At 47.0% G+C, this 19,151-nt stretch overlaps 1 pseudogene; it reads right to left on the reverse strand.

The window, feature by feature from the left end:
* Positions 1 to 115: 115 nt before the first annotated feature.
* LOC125516275 lies at positions 116 to 13,670 on the reverse strand (annotated as a pseudogene).
* Between the last annotated feature and the right edge of the window lie 5,481 nt (positions 13,671 to 19,151).

Consider the following 19,151-nt stretch of genomic DNA (forward strand, 5'->3'; position numbering starts at 1 on the left):
ACTAACAGGTGAGCTGGCCTCGGCGGTTCTTGCTTGGAAGGCATCAGGCAAATGAACCGCACGAGTAAACCGACAGCGCCGACACTGATCATTCATTAATCCAAGAAAGTCAGTGGGTCCTCATACAGAACTTAGATAATACGCAGAAGGTAAGCTGGCAAATGAAGCGATTCGTTTCCACAGTTTACATACTTCACAACCGGCCATTACAGAGGGCCAATTTCTGAGCACAGAGCACATTATACAAAAGGAACCTACAGCACACAACCCATTTCTACATCTTCGCCAACCGGAATGCAATCCTAGATACCTGCGGGTCAACAAATTTCATCAGTCAAACCAATTTGTATACTAACTCATGGAAAGGCCGTTAAATTTATGTATAAGGATGACTCAAACGGTAAACATTAACTCATGGACATCCTAGATTATCAAAAAGTAGCTTATTATCATGGGCATATAAGGGGTTCACGGAACCATCTGGTTGCTAGCTCATAGACATACTTATTAGAAATGGACGAGCTAGCTAGTCAGTAACAGATCGAATTTGATTAGCTCGTGCAGTACAGGTGGCGTGCAGCATCTTATTAATAGACACACTTCCTTTCGACCAAAATAAATGTCAATGTTTATTAAATTCTGTTTATTAAACTATTTTTACATATTTTTGAATTAGCGGGTTGTGGGCCAGTAGAGTGACTCCCATACTCTCTTGATCTAGCTCGTAATTTCTTGGGAAGGTTACCTAACGCCCCTCGGGCTTGATCGGTGTAATTCCGAAACAGGATTGGCCGATTCGGAGTGGGAGTAGCAACGGCGCCTTCGAAGCCAACCGCACAGACTCGGCATGTTATTTCGGCCATGGAGCAGTTCGAGGAGAGGGTCATGAAGGAGCTCGAGAATCTGAAGCTGGTCCGTGAGAAGTTCGAGAGGATGGACGAGGTCACCAAGCGCCTAGATGGCATTGATCAGCGCTTGAGGGTCAGGCAGGTCAGACCAACAAGATACAGACCAAGGTAAACCTCACAACGTCCTCCATCAGGGATGTGCGTCAGGAGCAGGTTACAGCAATTAGGACACAGAAGGCACCACCACAGCCGACCTCCCTGGCATCGGTAGGAGATGGATTGCTTCCCTCCCCACCTCCCAGCCCACCGCCGCCACTGCAGATGCCGCCGCTGACAGGATAGAACACGTCTGAACAACAACCTGATGGCGGGCGGCTGCCTGACAAATAACATGATTGTCGCCTGTGGATGCCAAAGATGGAGTTTCCCAGATTTGATGGAACTGATGTTTGGACAGGTTCGACGCATTCTTCCTCCTCTGTGACATTCCTGAGGGGTTCAAAGTTACTTCAGCTACTCTGCATCTGTGGGGTGACGCAACAAACTGGTATCACACGTACAAGAGTATGGTGGGATGGCTGGATTAGGAAGAATTTCAGTGTTGTGCTTCAGGAATTTGACTTCAATACTCACCATGACATGATGCGCTGTTGCTGGTGAAACATGAGGGTACGGTGGAGAGGTACAACCGAGCGATCAGCTCAGCCAATTGGCATACCAAATCCTTCTGTATGAGCTGGCTGTACGTGATACTTATCTGGTCACCCGATTCATTTTGGGACTGAAGGATGAGTTAAAGGGCGCTGTTAAGATTCAGTTTCCAGCGACAGCAACATGTGCCAGTTCAGGAAGAAACTCTCAATAGAGCCAAGACCGACTGGATAGCATTCCCTACAGTTGGGCGGCAGGACAATCATCAGACTGCGCCATCAGGGAAGCTACGGCATGCGAGACAACTGAAGAAGTACAGTCGCACTAATGGCCTGTGCTTCAGTTGTGGCGAAAATAGAGTCCTGCCCATGTCTGTGTTAAAGCGGTACCAGCTCAAGTTCAGGCAATGGAAACAGTGGAAAGTGCAGATGTGCTCATCTGAGACATAGTGCTTGATATCATTCCAATTGAAAAGCGGTCCCATTATTTTCTCCAGGCCTGCTTTGACTAAATCAACGGAGGCTGGAAGAAGAGTCACTGCTGTCAGTCAATGCGCTGTCAGGCGCTAATCATCCAAAACTATTCGCCTGCATGCTATGATTGGCAATCAAGTTTTCCTGATTCTTCTAGACTCTAGAAGTTCTCATAGTTTTTTATTTACTCTGCTTTGCTTGATCGCATCAACATGGTGCCCGCTTCAGTGGATGTTCCTCTCGCAGTTAAAGTTTCGAACAGTGACAAAATAGTCTATCAATCTGAAGTGCCTGACCTGTGTTGGTGGATTCAGGGCCAGCCATCCAGTACAGTGTGAAAGTTTTATAGCTAGGGGAATATGATATAATAATATCGCTTTTCTTTCTTCCTCTCGTAGAAAGGAAAGGAGATCCGCCTAGCCACCAGGAAAGGGGGGTCGCCGGATCCACGCGTGTGGATTGTTTTTAGGCCCTAGTTGCTTAGGTTTTTAGGTTGTTCATCGTCTTGACACTGCTCATTCAGGGTATAGAATAGTAGCCTGCTCCCATGCGACCACCTGACGACTTGCGGCCGCGAGCGGTCGTTCCGGCCACCGCCTTCAAGGCCGGCGCCTCCACCGCCAAGACCGGCGCCGATGAGGCTGCTCTCGGTGCGGTCTCCGAACCATCGCGGGGGTCTAAGGGGGCGGATTTGTCCTCTCCCACACGCGCGGCGGCGATGACTTCTAGGGGAAGGGCGGATCAAGCGGCCACGGCGGGAGCAAATCCCGGCGGCAAGTCGGACAGCAAGATCGTGGGAGGGCTGCCGAGGTGGAGGCAGTGGTAGGCACAATTTGCAGATGCGACGGCTCCGGATGATTGGATCATGGGGCGCCTCCGATTCACTGTATCCTCATGGTGGATGGCTTTATTGGATTTGGAGAACGACATGTTGGCCGGAGACTACCTCCCGGACAGCGATCAGATCGAGGTAGGTCTTAGATTTTCTTTGGATGACTATGACGTGGTTGTTGGTCAGTGTGTGCAGGTTGATCAGATCACGGCGGCTGACCTGGTTGATCTGACGAACACAACGACCACAAGTCGGGATCGACCGGGAGGACGCTTCTGGGTTCTAATCGAGAGCGATGAAGAAAATGAGGGTGAGATCGAGCAGGTCATGCAGGCTCCTTTGCCAGTGTTTACGCCGGAACCGCCACCGGATTCTAAACATTCAATGGAACGGCTTCGATCCAAAGCTCCGACGCTGAAGAAGATGATTAAACCTTGGATCGGTCCGATTCCTATGGTATCTCGTGCACCAATTACTTTGTGAGATTATATCCCGGATTCTTGGACGTTAGTTACTAGAAAAAAGAAAAGCAAGAGAGGGCATCCACTGAGGCCGGCACCGCAACGATCGCCGGTGGCGATCTCGGATGGCGTGATTCGAGCGGCCAGGAAGGCGCGTTTGAACTCGTTGCTGGGCCGAGATGTGGACTCGGAACCGACACCGGTCGTGGGCTCTCTAGACTTGAGGCATGCCGCCAAGCCAGAGGCCCAAGCCGGGTCTTTTGATCCCTCTACGTGCATGCATGTGACGCTGAGGCCCGAGCCGATTCGCTGTGTATCGACTAGGGTTTCTCGTTCGCCTGGGTTTCCTTTGATCGGAGCGGGGAGAGCGACTAGGGTTTCTGTCGCCGGCACGATGGCCGGACGCGGAGCCCTGCCTCCTGCCGCTGGGACCGGTCGTGGTGCTCATCCACCTCCCGCGAGGCAGCCACCGCCCGCCAAGCATGGCCCGACCGCCGCCGCTGGGGCTGGCCGCGGCGTTCCTTCCGTGGCAAGGCAGCCGCCACCAGTGGCTACGCCACCCGCCGCTGGAGTCGGCCGGGGCGCGCCTGTTACCGGTCAGGCCAATGTGCGGCCCCCGGACGAGCCGACACAGCTGCCAGCGGCCAAGGCGCGGGCGCTGGGACGGGGGGTCGGGTCGAATCAGAATCAGAATCGGGAAGGTCAGGCATACGGCGGATACGGCAGAGACGGTCCTCGATACACTCGATATGGGCAGTGGGGCGACGATGGATATGATGCATACGGCGAGGGACTACACCTTCCTCCAATGCTTGTGTGCAGCTTGGCTGAGAGAAAATCAGCCACTGTCAGTTGCTGAAGGAGCATTCACTTAGAGCTCAGACCAGGATGAAACATTATGCATATCAGAGAGGTCCGAACGTGAATTTCAAGTATAGACTCGGTTTCTTAAAACTACAACCATATGCTCAAAACACAATAGTTAATCGACCTTGTCACAAGCTTGCTTGAAGTATTTTGGGCCTTTCACAGTTGAGGAACGAATTGGTCCTGCAGCATATAAACTTCAGCCATGGTACACGTGGTCTTCCATGTATCTCTTCACAGCTGAAGAGCCATGTGCCTGATCACGCGCCAGTATTCTCCTCCCTTCCAACTACTGTGGACTTCTCTTCTCAGGACTTGGCACTAGAACTGATCTTGGATCAAATGTTGGTCAAGAAAGGGAATGTTGCCTGTCTGCGGGTGTTTATTCCATGGACATCACTGCCAGCCTCTGCTGCTACATAGGAAGACTATGAATGGCTCAAGCTGCGTTTCCCACACACACCAGCTCAGGGGCAAGCTGGTTCTCAAGGGGGCAGCAATGTCAATACCTCAATCTGGCATTGACGAGCAATGTGCCCGGCAAGAGGAAGCTGAAGAAGAGGCGTGGAATTCAGAGTGAAGCGTTCTAGTGTTCTGTTAGTTCTGTATGAATTAGTGGGCTGTGGGCCAGTTGAGTGAGTGTTAGGCCGAGACCCATGTACCAGCATGTTATAAGCTAGAGGCGAACGTTGTAGCTGGCATTGAATGAATGAACTCACAAGCTTTTTTCCCTTGTCTCTGTTGTCTTTCCCCTTCCTCAAACCCTTCTACCTACCCCATTTCCGCAACAATGTGAAACAACATAATCATAAGATTGTTCAAATGAAGAAAGTATGAAGCAAACATTTATGTATTTTTAGTTATAAACTACTTGCATAAAGGCAACAACATCATCACACTAACACTTCATAGATGCATAATCCCAAAAAATTCATGTTGGCGATCTGTCGAGAGCTTCTCCTTAGGCTCAACACCGAGCAAGAGAGCAAGGATCTATCCCTGCACGAGGACTGGCTACGTCGTCAGATCAAGGCCTCCTATATGGGCCTTGCTTCCTTGGAGCGCACCATCACCCTCCAACGTGCCCGCCTAGCGACCCTTAAGGATGGGACGCCAACACATCCTTCTACCACCGGCAATGCTCCTATTGGCGGCAAAAGAACATGGTGCACAACCTAATGGTTCAAGATTAGGTATCACAGACCCAAGCGACATGGTTGCGACGGCGTACGCGCACTTCGACGCCCTGCTTGGCTACGCCATGCCCCTTGAGTGCACCCTGGACCTCTCAACCCTCATCACGCCTACAAACCTAGACGACCTCGATGCGCCCTTTGATGTCGTGGAAATCTGGCAGGCCGTCAAGCGGCTGCCCGCACGCAAGGCGCCAGGTTCCGACGGCTTCACTGCTGAATTCCTACACGCATGTTAGCCAACTGTCAAACAAGACCCCGTTGACGTATTCTAGCAACTCTTCGCGCTTCGAGGTCGGGGTTGTCGGTTTCTAAAACCTACATATGAGTTGTGAGCAACAACTCTTTGAGAGTTTGGCCAGGGACTGAACACGTCCATCAATCTTAAGTCATGGATGAAATGCGGTGGATGAACTGCAGATGAACACGAAAAACTACCCAAGTTTGGGCCACCTTATTGATGTAATAACCTACTCCTGCTTAGTTTTGTATTGCAATGGTAGAGAGCTACAATGTGTCTGTTGCAAGGTGAAAAGATCAAAACCTCCTATGAGGCCTTGGTCTCCACTATTTATAGTGTCGAGGGAGCCCTTGTCGGAGGTTCTGATTGGTTGAATATACATTGGAGTAGCTAGTGTAGCTTGTACCATGGTGGCATGGTCGACCGTGGCATGCTCGTACGAGTGATGATGACGTCCTTCCGGGGCAGTGTGTCACCCCTGGATACTTTCTGCCTCCTTTGGTATTCATCAGGCGATGCGAGGTACCGCCACTATAGCGGCGTAAGCGGTAGGTGAATCTTACTGTAGTTGTTGTGGATAACTTGGGTCGCACGGATCCTCCTGGAGCCCATGCGCAAGGGCTAGTCATTGACCCTTCGTCCCCTTCCTGGCGTAGGCAGCAATGTCCCTTGGTATGGGCCATTGCGCCACCTCCGACGTTGAGACCCGCTTCTTCTAAATGAGTAAGCGGGGAGTCAACGTGGGCTCTCGGGAAGGCCCCGTGAAGAGCCCCCATGAGGCAGCTCGTTTCCATGTCTTGTCTCCTGACGACCCAGTCCATAGTCCAACAGGTGCGTCACGGTCTTCACAAGATGTTCCCATGGGTGGAGAAATATATATGCCTTCGCCGTCAAGGCTCTTCTTACAGGGTTAGTAATACCATGGTTTTACTGACGCCAACAGGGGTTTCAACTACCTGAATCAGGCGTTCCTCACGCTGCTGCTTAAGCCCGTGGATGCTCGCAGCCTCAGTGATTACAAACCCATAAGCCTTATCCACCTCGTCGCCAACATCTTCGCGAAGGTTCTTTCGTTGCGACTCGCTCCCAAGCTCAACGCCCTTGTCAGTGCAAACCAGAACGCGTTCATCCCAGGATGCAGCTTGCATGACAACTTCGTCCTAGTGCTGCAGTCCGCACGCCTACTCCACCAACTTGGAACCCCTCGCGTGCTGGTAAAGCTCAACCTGGCATACGCTTTCGACTCGGTCAATTGGCCATTCCTCTTCAAGGTCTTGCGACAATATGGATTTGGTGATCGATTCCTGGACTGGCTGGCCATTCTTCTCTCATCCGCCAGCACCAAGGTGCTCCTTAACGACAAGCCCGGCCCAGCCATTTGGCACTGATTCAGGCTTAGAAAGGGCGATCCCCTCTCAACCCAGCTCTTCTTCCCCGTGGTCGACACACTTGGCTGCCTGCTGTGCCGCGCCACCAAACTAGGCATCCTACAACAGCTACATCCCTGGTGACTAATCCCCATCGCCTCGCTATGTGGATGACGTGATCCTATTCTGCCACCCCTCATAGGGCGACATCTTGGCAGTGAAGAGTATCCTACTATCCTGCAGCTCTTTGGACATGCCTCGGGCCTCTAGGAGAACTTCCTGGAAAGCTTGAACACCCTTATTCACTGTGATGCCGACGAAGCCGTGCCCGCAATCGGCCTACTCGGGTGCCTCATTGTGGACTTGCCCATCACCTACCTTGGCATTCCATTGACGATCAGGCGCCCCTCAGTAGCTCAACTTCAACCCATGGTGGACAAAACTACTGTTATGCTCCCTCGATGGAAGGCACAGCTCATGAAAAAGGCCGGTCGTCTCACGTTCGTCAAGGCCATGTTGAACGCAATCCCCATCCTTTAGCTACTTCTCTTAGCGCCTCCGAAGAAGATCATCAAGGCGCTTGAAAAATATTCAAAGAGGATTTCTCAGGGTCGGACGCACGGAAGCCAATGGTCGCAATTGCCACGTTAACTGGCGGCGCGTCTCACGGCCAATCTCGCTTGGAGTACTCGGCGTCTACGACCTTGAGCGCACCGGCCTCGCGCTCCGCACGCGTTGGCTATGGCTAAGCCGCGCCTACAACACCAGGGCTTGGAGTGGTCTTGACCTGCAGTTTTTCGCTGAAGAACGCGCCTTCTTCTTTGCTTCCACCACCATGCAGATCGGTAACGGCCAGCATGCCATGTTCTAGGAGGACCATTGGATTGGGGGTCGTTCAGCCCTTGAGATCATGCCACTCCTATACTCCTGCATCCCAAAACGCCGCCGCAAGCTATGGATGGCTTCAGGCTAACCGCTGGGCGCACGACATTCACAACACCATTGGCATCTAGGAGATAGGTCAATACCTACAGCTATGGCACATGATCGAGCATACAATGCTCTTCACAAAGCCAGACTGCCTCCTCTAGATGTGGAGTTCGAGCGACACCTACACCGCGCAGTCTGCCTACCTCGCCACTTTCCACGGCTCCACCACCTGCGACAAGCTTACCTGAAAGTGCTGGGCACCGCCGCGTGTCAGGTTCTTTTATCGGCTCGCCCATCTCGATCAGTGTTGGACTGCAGATCGTCTCGCCTGCCATGGCCTGCAGCACCCCGCGCGATGTCCACTTTGCAACCAGGCGCCGAAGACCATACAACATCTCCTCGCCTGCCCCTTCTCTCGGCAGGTATGGTACGAGGCACTGAACTAGATAATGGTACCCTGCAACCCGTTCGACAGGAAGCCCTCGATCAACGCCTGGTGGCTCTCCGCGAGGCAACTCACGCCCAAGCCCATGCACAAGGGCCTCACCTCCACGACCCTGCTCATGCCCTGGATGCTTTGGAAGCACCATAACGACTGTGTCTTTGACAAAGCCCACCCCTCGGTCACTACCCTGATGACGAAGATCAAGGGCGAGGCGGCCCTCCAAGCTAGAGCCGACCGCTAGGACTTAGAGCTCTCACCCCCCAGACCTAGGATGTTCACTGATTTCACGCTTTTGCATTGTATGTTTGCCTCCTGAGAGGGTTGTAACTCAAACCCTTCCTTTTCAATGAAATGAAACGCAAAGGTCTTTGTTTTCTCGAAAAAAGGATGGTATAGTTTTCTTTGAAGACTGGATGTCGATTGGTAATAACTCGGCACTCATGACCAAACTCATTATAGCCTTTCATTCTAGTGCTATTGGTTGACATCCTGGAATTCAAATAACATACCAGAGGCTCAAGAAACTATTTGCTTGGTCTAGACTGAAGCAAGATGTTACAAACTTTGTTCAGTAGTGTACAATATGTCAACAAGCAAAGCATGAGCACTGTAAGCCTCCTAGTCTGTTACAGCCACTGCGTGTACCACAAAGTCCCTGGATTGACATTACTATGGATTTCATATAAGGATTGCCAAAATCTTGAGGATATAACTGCATTTTAGTGGTGGTGAACAGATTCACAAGTATTCACAATTTATCCCTCTGAAACACCCTTTCACTGCATCTATTGTGGCCAGAGCAGTTCTGAACAATGTGGTGAGTTTGCATGGCCCTCCTAACACAGTTGTTTCTGACAGAGATAAGATTTTTACAAGTGCCTTTTGGAGAGAACCAGCTTTGGGATACTCGGTTGTATATAAGCACTGCTTACCACCCTCAAACATACTGCCCTCAATCAGATAGGCAAAGTGAGAGAATTAACCAGTGCCTAGAGATGTAATTGAGGTGTGCAGTGCCCTTGCTGAATTTTGGTACAATACCAACCATCACACCTCATTGGGATGCTCTCCGTACAAAGCACTCTATGGAACAGAACCAAACTATGGCACACTACCAGTGGATAATGGAGATTCCTTCCTCCAATACTGGTGTGCAAGCTTGGCTGACAGAACATCAGAGTCACTGTCAGTTGCTGAAGGAGCATTTGCTTAGAGCTCAGACCATAATGAAACATTATGCATATCAGAAGAGGTACTAACGTGAATTTCAAGTAGGAGACTCAGTTTTCTTAAAACTACAACCGTATATGCTCGAAACACATTAGTTAATCGACCTTGTCACAAGCTTGCTCTGAAGTATTTTGGGCCTTTCACAGTGCAGGAACGAATTGGTCCTGCAACATATAAACTTCAGCCATGGTACACCCGGTCTTCCATGTATCTCAGCTGAAGAGCCATGTGCCTGATCACACGTCGATATTCTCCTCCCTTCCAACTACTGTGGACTTCTTTTCTCAGGATTTGGCACTAGAACTGATCTTGGATCAAAGATTGGCCAAGAAAGGGAATGCTGCCTGTCTGCTTCCATGGACATCACTGCCAGCCTCTGCTGCTACATAGGAAGACTATGAATGGCTCAAGCCACGTTTCCCACACACACCAGCTTTGGGGCAAGCTGGTTCTCAGGGTGGCGGCACTGTCGGTACCCTCAATCTGGCATTGACGAGCAGTGTGCCCGGCAAGAGGAAGCTGAAGAAGAGGCACGGAATTCAGAGTGAAGAGTTCTAGTGTTCTGTTAGTTCTGTTTGAATTAGTGGGCCGTGGGCCAGTTGAGTGTGTGTTGGGCTGAGACCCATGTACCAGCATGTTATAAGCTCATGTTATAAGCTGGAGGCGAACGTTGTAGCTAGCTTCGAATTAATGAACTCACACGCTTTTTCCCCTTGTCTCTGTTGTCTTTCCCCTTCCTCAAACCCTTCTATCTACCTCATTTCCGCAGCAATGTGAAACAGCATAATCGTAAGACTGTTCAAATGAAGGAAGTATGAAGCAAACGTTCCTGTATTGTCAGTTATAAACTACTTGCATAAAGGCAACAACATCATCACACTAACACTTGATAGATGCATAATCCCAAAAGACGAACCGAAGGCATGTAGCAGCTCATAGTAAAAAATCAAATGCAGAAAGAGGGTGCATTTGATTATGCCATCACTTAACATGTACACAAAAGGGGGGAAGACCCTAAGTCATCAGTCATCTGAGGAGCTAGAGAAACTGCACTAACATAAGGAACCAGGAGAGTATTAAGGAGAAGGGGAGAAGGTAACTGAAAGCAAAGCAGCTAGATGGATGGCAAAGGTAAACGAAAGAGCACATTCAGTAGAACATCAGCAAATAACAGGGAAGGCAGAAGGGCGGAGTTATGGGAAAGAGAATGGAGAGCTGCTATGAAGGCATGAGGGGATGAGAAAGCAGGGCCTAGAGAAAAGGTCAACAATGCAGCCTGCCATGACACGTTATAGGAGGTGGCCAGGCAGGAAACCGCTAAGCAAAGAATTGTCGACAAAATCTTTAGTCCAAAATCGCTTATAATTTGATACTTGAGAAATGGCAATAAAAGGGGAAGCAATAAATTAATGAAACAATCCAGATACCTCAGCATACATGCGGAAGATATGCTTACCTGCTCAATCAGTACACCACGACAGCATACCTAACCAGATAATCATCTTATGTATTCTGCAAAAGACCAACCACATTGTGTCCACCACCAATGTCTATTTCTGCAAGCATAAGAAGTAATCAGGTCAACCAACCAATGGCATTCCAACAAAAAACCAAATAGATATGATGAGGCATCAACAAGATGTTTAGAAAAACTCACAGTTGTCGTTTAGGAAAAAATATCAGTTTTATACCAGATTAGGAATGGATAAACAAAACCACACCTACTGTCAAATTTGATTAATATTCCAAAAAAAAGTATAAGCTGATTACTATCTTAAAAATGAAGAAGATGCACACTCGAGACTATTAGCTGGTCAGAAGAGACAAGTTATCCAGTATAATTAAGCTCATTCCACGCCACATTGAAATAAATAAAATATAGGCATACTGATAAATCCTAGCAACAAAAGTGAACAAGACTATTCAAATTTAGATTATCTTCAAGTAAATTTAGCCTCAAAAAATTAAGTCAATACTTGAAAAACTAGCAATAAAAGTGATCAAGACCATTCAGGTTTAGATCATCTTAGATAAATTTAGCCCCCAAAAATAAATGATCTAAGTTTATTTGTTTTCCCTGGTACAAATGGATTTGCTACTTGTGCTAGGAATCTCCTAAAAGTGATAAAATGAGAGGTTATTCATCAATATGGGCTTAATTTAGTAGCAAGATTAACAGGGATAATAAATGTTGACTGAAGCAAATAGAATGAGCTTGAAGCTTCTAACTGTACCAATTGACCTACCTATTTGACATTTCAGTTGGTTCAAGCAAGTCTCTCGAGTAGTTGTCTTCAACTTCCAACTACCATGCATCTTATCTTGAGAAAAAAAACTGCGCTGTAGCTATGCACTAAAACTACCATAGTACAGTTACTCCCTCTGTTCCTAAATATTTGTCTTTCTAGATATTTCAAATGGACTACCACATACGGATGTATATAGACATATTTTAGAGTGTAGATTCACTCATTTTGCTCCGTATGTAGTCACTTGTTGAAATATCTAGAAAGACAAATATTTAGGAATGGAGGGAATATATGTTAATATGCATAGAACATTGAAACATGTTTCAACTTTAAAGAGAGCATTTGCCAGTCTTGGTGTTCATTGGTTTATTGTATAAATATTCATATAATGAACTTAAGAAAGGCAGTTTGCTAGTTCTGACTTGAACAACAAGAATTACAGAAATGAAGCTGACAGTAGACCAATTGCAGCCCACCGCCTGGCTGAGCATAAAATAAATTAGATACCACTAAAATAAATCATAATCATTACATACAAGAATCGGACCAGGAATATATAATGTAAAAGAGGTCATTAAGTAGCAAAACAAACTGGTGATATGACACTACTTTACTAACTCAAAAGGATGTGAGCGGAATTCCATCAACCAATTATTGAACATTAACTTGGTTTTGTTAAACCCATTATGTGAAGGCATGTTATTACCTGCAGTGTAGACGCTTTCGAATGGGTAACAATAAAAAATGAACTCGGCTTCACTAAGTTTCTTGAACTGCAATGACCCAAGATGGATCATAAAGAAGAAACAACTTGTCCATAGAAACACCACATTATTGTCCTCAGCAAATCCCCGTATAATAAAAGGCCATTTGTCCACTAAATTCAAGGGAAATAGCTTGTCCAGTTCAATAGTTCTTCCTAGCACCCATGAAGCAACACCATGACAATCAGTCTGCCTCTTCCATAATTGGGCACTGTGATCATCTGAGTGCAGCACAAAAAGGAAACCAAAACCACCATCATCTGCCCGCATCGCACAGATATCAAAAGTGCCCTTGGTAAACAAATCCATCGGTATCCATACCATAGTTAGGCTCTGCCTCTCCAAATGAAATTCCAGAAATCCAACCATATTCCCAATAAGCAGCCAGTAAAGAGAATTCCCAAACAGCACAGCGGGCTTCTCTGTATCAATTAACCAGCGTGCTCGCAGAAGCATCGGATGGAAGCCGTGTCCAGATGATATCACTCCATTCTCCAGTCTCTGACGAGTAAACACAGGCGAGAGCTCGCCTGTGTTCTCTGTCTATCACTGTCAAGGCTACCTGGAAGTGAACGTCTCCGGAAGCCCGAAGCACCGCCGCAGGAATCCGGATGAACCCATAATCTCTCGCAAACCCTGGGGGGACTGCAATGCGGTGCTGGTCCGCGGTGACAGGGTCCCACACCAGGATCTGTTTCCAAGATGGGTGGTAGACCAGTACCAGGCCATGGCGGCATCCGAGGAGCACGTAGCGGTCGCCGCCGTCGAACTTCAAAGAGAAGCGCCCGGGCGGGACACGATTGGGGGGCTCCAGAGTAGGCACGAAGGAGATCTCTTCAGGGCCTTCATCAAAGAAACCGAGGAGGGGAGGGTTGCGGCGGTGGTGGAGGCGGAAGCGGCGGGCGAAGCGAGGGTCGGAGTCGAGGAGGTGCCAGCGCCTGCAGACGAGAGAGGCGCGGGGGAGGGAGGATGGCTGTGGGCGGAGGCGGAGGAGGATCTTGGAGAGCAGGTCGTCATCATCCAAGGGCGCCGCCGCCGGCGAGAGGGCGTGGCGGCGGCGGCTACTCATCTCGGATCTCGCCCTCCTCACTGCGCATGCGAGATGTGGTGGAGTCGAAACAGAGCAGCCCAAAGTTATACTGAAGAAATCACGGCCTGTACGATATGCGTGCTAATTAGTTGTTTCTTAATCCCCCTCAAAAAAAAAAGTTGTTTCTTAATCGATGCTAAAAAAAGTTGTTTTTTAATCTGGTGCTAATTAGTTAGTCCTTTTTTAGGGGTTATTAGTAGTCTCTTTCTTTCAGAGAGGAAGGTAGTCTCTGTTAATGTTCGATATTGGTAAATTATGGCGTTTTCCAACAGATAAACCTGTAAAATCATTTTTTATAAATGAAAAAAAATCACCATTGGAAACATGTTTGAGTTTCGCTTCTATTATACACCCCCTAAAAATTTACAAGAATCTTAAAGTTACTTAAAAAGGCTATCACTATAGCCTGGAGATCAAACATATTGAACAAAAATTCAGATACAAAAAACTAGATTGTCATTTTGATTGAAAAGGGATAACTTTTTCAGTGGAAAAATATGAACTTTATTATCTCAACCTTTAATTTGTATCAAAATATCTGAACTTTTTCAGTGGTGGTGTACCAAAGCAAAGTTCAACGTGCTATTGTGCAACAGAAAATGGTATTGATGATGAATGAAAACACCAATTATTTGTTCTCATGTATTGAACCATATAATTGAAGGAAATATGCCCTAGAGGCAATAATAAAGTTATTATTTATTTCCTTACATCATGATAAATGTTTATTATTCATGCTAGAATTGTATTATCCGGAAACATAATACTTGTGTGAATACATAGATAAACTAAACGTCACTAGTGTGCCTCTACTTGACTAGCTCGTTAATCGAAGATGGTTATGTTTCCTAACCATAGACATGTGTTGTCATTTGATTAACGGGATCACATCATTAGGAGAATGATGTGATTGACATGACCCATTCCATTAGCTTAGCACCCGATCGTTTAGTATGTTGCTATTGCTTTCTTCATGACTTATACATGTTCCTATGACTATGAGATTATGCAACTCCCGTTTGCCGGAGGAACATTTTGTGTGCTACCAAACGTCACAACGTAACTGTGTGATTATAAAGGAGCTCTACAGGTGTCTCCAAAGGTACATGTTGGGTTGGCATATTTCGAGATTAGGATTTGTCACTCCGATTGTCGGAGAGGTATCTCTGGGCCCTCTCGGTAATGCACATCACATAAGCCTTGCAAGCATTGCAACTAATGAGTTAGTTGCGAGATGATGTATTACCAAACGAGTAAAGAGACTTGCCGGTAACAAGACTGAACTAGGTATTGAGATACCGATGATCGAATCTCGGGCAAGTAACATACCGATGACAAAGGGAACAACGTATGTTGTTATGCGGTCTGGCCGATAAAAGATCTTCGTAGAATATGTAGGAGCCAATATGAGCATCCAGGTTCCGCTATTGGTTATTGACCGGAGAAATGTCTCGATCATGTCTACATTGTTCTCGAACCCGTAGGGTCCGCACGCTTAATGTTACGATGACAGTTTCATTATGAGTTTATATATTTTGATGTACCGAAGTTTGTTCGGAGTCCCGGATGTGATCACAGACATGACGAGGAGTCTCAAAATGGTCGAGACATAAAGATTGATATATTGGAAGCCTATGTTTGGACATCGAAAGTGTTCCGGGTGAAATCGGCATTTTACCGGAGTACCGGGAGGTTACCAGAACCCCCCGGTAACCTAATGGACCTTAATGGGCCTAGTGGAGGAAGAGGAGAGGAGGCCTAGGGGCTGCCGCGCGCCCCTCCCCCCCCCCCAAAGTCCGAATTGGACAAGGAGGGGGGGTGGCGCCCCCCCTTTCCTTTCTTCCCTCTCCTCCTTCCCCCAAGTCCTAATCCAACTAGGACCCCTCCGGCGCGCCTCCTCCTAGGGCCGGCCGCACCCCTCCCCTTGCTCCTTTATATACGGGGGCAGGGGGCACCTCTAGACACACAAGTTGATCTTCAAGATCGTTCTCTTAGCCGTGTGCGGTGCCCCCCTCCACCATAGTCCTCGATAATATTGTAGTGGTGCTTAGGCGAAGCCCTACGACAGTAGAACATCAAGATCGTCACCACGCCGTCGTGCTGACGGAACTCTTCCCCGACACTTTGCTGGATCGGAGTCCGGGGATCGTCATCGAGCTGAACGTGTGCTAGAACTCGGAGGTGCCGTAGTTTCGGTGCTTGATCGGTCGGGCCGTGAACACGTACGACTACATCAACCGCGTTGTCATAACGCTTCCGCTGTCGGTCTACGAGGGTACATAGACAACACTCTCCCCTCTCGTTGCTATGCATCACCATGATCTTGCGTGTGCGTAGGAAATTTTTTGAAATTACTACGTTCCCAAACAGTGGCATCCGAGCCTAGGTTTTATGTGTTGATGTTGTGCACGAGTAGAACACAAATGAGTTGTGGGCGATATAAGTCATAGTGCTTACCAGCATGTCATACTTTGGTTCGACGGTATTGTTGGATGAAGCGGCCCGGACCGACATTATGCGTAGGCTTACGCGAGACTAGTTCTACCGACGTGCTTTGCACACAAATGGCTGGCGGGTGTCAGTTTCTCCAACTTTAGTTGAACCGAGTGTGGCTATGCCCGGTCCTTGCGAAGGTTAAAACAGCACCAACTTGACAAACTATCGTTGTGGTTTTGATGCGTAGGTAAGATTGGTTATTGCTTAAGCCCGTAGCAGCCACGTAAAACTTGCAACAACAAAGTAGAGGACGTCTAACTTTTTTTTGCAGGGCATGTTGTGATGTGATATAGTCAAGACATGATGCTAAATTTTATTGTATGAGATGATCATGTTTTGTAACCGAACTATCGGCAACTAGCAGGAGCCATATGGTTGTCGCTTTATTGTATGCAATGCAATTGCGCTGTAATGCTTTACTTTATTACTAAGCGGTAGCGATAGTCGTGGAAGCATAAGATTGGCGAGACGACAACGATGCTACGATGGTGATCAAGGTGTCGCGCCGGTGACGATGGTGATCATGACGGTGCTTCGAAGATGGAGATCACAAGCACAAGATGATGATGGCCATATCATATCACTTATATTGATTGCATGTGATATTTATCTTTTATGCATCTTATCTTGCTTTGTTTGACGGTAGCATTTTAAGATGATCTCTCACTAATTATCAAGAAGTGTTCTCCCTGAGTATGCACCGTTGCGAAAGTTTTTCGTGTTGAGACACCACGTGATGATCGGGTGTGATAGGCTCTACGTTCAAATACAACGGGTGCAAAACAGTTGCACACGTGCAATACTCAGGTTATACTTGACGAGCCAAGCATATACAGATATGGACTCGGAACACGGAGACCGAAAGGTCGAGCGTGAATCATATAGTAGATATGATCAACATAGTGATGTTCACCAATGAAACTACTCCATCTCACGTGATGATCGGACATGGTTTAGTTGATTTGGATCACGTGATCACTTAGAGGATTAGAGGGATGTTTATCTAAGTGGGAGTTCTTTAGTAATGTGATTAATTGAACTTAAAATTATCATGAACTTAGTACCTGATAGTATCTTGCTTGTTTATGTTTGATTGTAGCTAGATGGCCCGTGCTGTTGTTTCGTTGAATTTTAATGCGTTCCTTGAGAAAGCAAAGTTTAAAGATGATGGTAGCAATTACACGGACTGGGTCCGTAACTTGAGGATTATCCTCATTGCTGCACAGAAGAATTACGTCCTGGAAGCACCGCTGGGTGCCAGGCCTGCTGCTGGAGCAACACCAGATGTTATGAACGTCTGGCAGAGCAAAGCTGATGACTACTCGATAGTTCAGTGTGCCATGCTTTATGGCTTAGAATCGGGACTTCAACGACGTTTTGAACGTCATGGAGCATATGAGATGTTCCAGGAGTTGAAGTTAATATTTCAAGCAAATGCCTGGATTGAGAGATATGAAGTCTCCAATAAGTTCTATAGCTGCAAGATGGAGGAGAACAGTTCTGTCAGTGATCATATACTCAAAATGTCTGGGTATAATAATCACTTGATTCAATTGGGAGTTAATCTTCCATATGATTGCGTCATTGACAGAATTCTCCAATCACTTCCACCTAGCTATAAGAGCTTCGTGATGAACTATAATATGCAAGGGATGAATAAGACAATTCCCGAGCTCTTCGCAATGCTGAAAGCTGCGGAGGTAGAAATCAAAAAGGAGCATCAAGTGTTGATGGTCAACAAGACCACTAGTTTCAAGAAAAAGGGCAAAGGGAAGAAGAAGGGGAACTTCAAAAAGAATAGTAAGCAAGTTGCTGCTCAGGAGAAGAAACCCAAATCTGGACCTAAGACTGAAACTGAGTGCTTCTACTGCAAACAGACTGGTCACTGGAAGCGGAACTGCCCCAAGTATTTGGCGGATAAGAAGGATGGCAAGGTGAACAAAGGTATATGTGATATACATGTTATTGATGTGTACCTTACTAATGCTCGCAGTAGCACCTGGGTATTTGATACTGGTTCTGTTGCTAATATTTGCAACTCAAAACATGGACTACGGATTAAGCGAAGATTGGCTAAGGACGAGCGACGATGCGCGTGGGAAATGGTTCCAAAGTCGATGTGATCGCGGTCGGCACGCTACCTCTACATCTACCTTCGGGATTAGTATTAGACCTAAATAATTGTTATTTGGTGCCAGCGTTGAGCATGAACATTATATCTGGATGTTGTTTGATGCGAGACGGTTATTCATTTAAATCAGAGAATAATGGTTGTTCTATTTATATGAGTAATATCTTTTATGGTCATGCACCCTTAAGGAGTGGTCTATTCTTATTAAATCTCGATAGTAGTAATACACATATTCATAATGTTGAAGTCAAAAGATGCAGAGTTGATAATGATAGTGCAACTTATTTGTGGCACTACCGTTTAGGTCATATCGGTGTAAAGCGCATGAAGAAACTCCATACTGATGGACTTTTGGAACCACTTGATTATGAATCACTTGGTACTTGTGAACCGTGCCTTATGGGCAAGATGAGCAAAACACCGTTCTCCGGTAATATGGAGAGAGCAACAGATTTGTTGGAAATCATACATACAGATGTATGTGGTCCGATGAATGTTGAGGCTCGTGGCGGATATCGTTATTTTCTCACCTTCACAGATGACTTAAGCAGATATGGGTATATCTACTTAATGAAACATAAGTCTGAAATATTTGAAAAGTTCAAAGAATTTCAGAGTGAAGTTGAAAATCATCGTAACAAGAAAATAAAATTGTTACGATCTGATCGTGGAGGCGAATATTTGAGTTACGAGTTTGATGTACATTTGAAACAATGCGGAATAGTTTCGCAACTCACGCCACCCGGAACACCACAGCGAAATGGTGTGTCCGAACGTCGTAATCGTACTTTACTAGATATGGTGCGATCTATGATGTCTCTTACTGATTTACCGCTATCGTTTTGGGGTTATGCTTTAGAGATGGCCGCATTCACGTTAAATA

Source organism: Triticum urartu, chromosome 6, assembly GCF_003073215.2.
Source record: "Triticum urartu cultivar G1812 chromosome 6, Tu2.1, whole genome shotgun sequence".
Taxonomy (NCBI): domain Eukaryota; kingdom Viridiplantae; phylum Streptophyta; class Magnoliopsida; order Poales; family Poaceae; genus Triticum; species Triticum urartu.